Genomic DNA, 2269 nt, shown 5'->3' on the forward strand with positions numbered 1-2269 from the left:
ATGACACATTCCCATCTTATGCTCAAAGGATGGGCAAAAGGCATCCCACAAGTCTTTGTCCCCCTTTTCCCGCTACCTTTTTTTGTGAATTACATTTAGTAGAAGGGGAGGAACTCATCTTGTAAATGGACAAATTGACATGGTCCATTTCAAGGGGTAGATAAAACTTATGCAGCATATCGTAGGGCCAAGATGTAAATAGTGTACAGAGCAGGGTCTGCTTTGTTGCACAATGAAACTAATCTTGTTCAAAGAGCTGTTGGAACTACCAGGTTTTTACAGTGTTCCCTCACTACTTTGCGTTTCGCTTTTTGTGGATTCGCTGTTTCACGGTTTTTCAATAAACTCTAAAAGAATATTATAAATCATAAAAAATTACAATTTGCAGCCTAAGGAAGAGAGGAAGGAGAAGCTGAAGGGAGAGAAAACGAGCCCAAGCGGCAACGGGAGTAGAAGGAGGCGATTTATCAACACACGATTGGTTGCCATCTCTACAGGCTATGTGGTGAGGGAAAGACATTGATGATATTGCCCCCTGCAAGGTTCACTTCAAAAAAAAAGGCACAAGAGTGGCTTCTCAAACAGGCAGGGGGAAATCTCTCTTTCAAGATCCCAACTACTGCCACCATTAAATGTGGGACACCCTGCCCAAAGCCCTTTTACATTTAGGCTAAGGGAATCTTTTTCTTAATATCCCACACCTTTGCCACGCCTTTTTAATATGGGATCTCTCAAATCCCACTATGACAGGGGGCAATCCTTCTTTCAGGATCCCAGCCACTGCCAGCTATAAACACTTGAGTCTGTGCGTGTGCATGGATGAGAGGATGTGACACTGAGGGGAAATATGTGAGACAAATCTTCCACTGACTCTAAGTAGAGCAATTCACCACTCAGGAACACTGTCTTTATTAAAAACAAAGAATTATTATTTATGGTTTCTCTAGTCCAAAAAGCGTAACTTGTTGCATAGGTTTACTTCTTCAGTTTGATTTGTACTTAATATAGACAATATCTTTCATTCTTTAACATTAACAACTTGACCGAAACTTTGTCTCAACAGTATTCCTTTTCCTCAGCTCTATCTCACTGGAAACCTAAACCTAACTGACTTCAGACATCTTCTTTCTAGCTCACCGGCTAGAGAACTCCAATAACTAACTCCTCTTTTTAAAACATTCCCTCCTTTTCTCATCCAGTTAGCTCCGCCCCTTTCGTGCTAGCTTCGAAATGGTTACATTTCTACAGAAGCAGCTACGTTACCATGGTGACACATAGCCAATCATCAGTAGCTAACTCCTGCCCACCTTTATCTCTGAATAAACATTAAATAACATAGACAAAAATCACCAATAAAATAAGGCTTTCCGTTACACCCCCATAAGAATTCTCCTCCCAATAATGTTTTCCTTCTGTCCCCAAAATTCCAACATTGCAAGGAGCGAGAAACTGAAAAGCATTCATACTTCTTATATCTGCTGTGTTTGCATTCCCTGGGTAATGTTTCCTGTCCTTTTTTACTTAGATGGCCATAATAAGTTTCCAAATGCAGTAGACAGATTCAGTCGAGGTAGCACTGAATTTTCAAGACCTGAACATGACTATTGATAATCAGGTGCCTTGGAAATCTCTTGCTGGGATGGGGCTTGGGGGCACTGTTTTATGGAGTGTGCCTTCCTGGAGGGATAAACTCAGAAGGTAGTGCTGGGGAACTCCCTATTCGAACTCTTGGCCATTGGCCTGTGCATCCTTCAGGGCTTTATCTTGTCCCTCATTTGACATTTACATGAAACCACAGGGAGAGGTCATCTGGAGTTTTGGAGTGTGGTGCTATCTATATACAGATGAAACCCAACTCTATTCCTCCTTCCCACCCAAAGCCAAGGAAGCTGTCCTGTTCCCATGGCCATACCACCCTGAACACACCCGATCTCGTATGATCTTAGAAGCTAAGCAGGGCCGGGCCTGGTTAGTATTTGGATGGGAGACCACCTGGGAATACTGGGTGCTGTAGGCTGTCCTGTTCCTAAACCAGTGTCTGCCATTAGTAATTGAATCTTAACCCAGACAAGACAGAGGTGCTCCTGGTCAGTTGGAATTGGAATCCAGCCTGTGTTAGATGAGGTTATACTCCTCTTGAAGACAAAGGTTCACAATTTGAGGTTACTCCTGGACTTGGTATCCTAGAAACAGAAGAAATACTTTGTATACCACCTTCAACAGTTTCTATGTCCCCAGCAGTTTGCCATTAATACCTAGTGCTCAGAAA

At 42.6% G+C, this 2269-nt stretch overlaps 1 pseudogene; it reads left to right on the forward strand.

The window, feature by feature from the left end:
- Positions 1–1898: 1898 nt before the first annotated feature.
- On the forward strand, positions 1899–2017 carry LOC134298106 (5S ribosomal RNA; annotated as a pseudogene).
- The last annotated feature ends 252 nt before the right edge of the window (positions 2018–2269 follow it).

Source organism: Anolis carolinensis, chromosome 3 (genome assembly GCF_035594765.1).
Source record: "Anolis carolinensis isolate JA03-04 chromosome 3, rAnoCar3.1.pri, whole genome shotgun sequence".
In the NCBI taxonomy this organism is placed as follows: domain Eukaryota; kingdom Metazoa; phylum Chordata; class Lepidosauria; order Squamata; family Dactyloidae; genus Anolis; species Anolis carolinensis.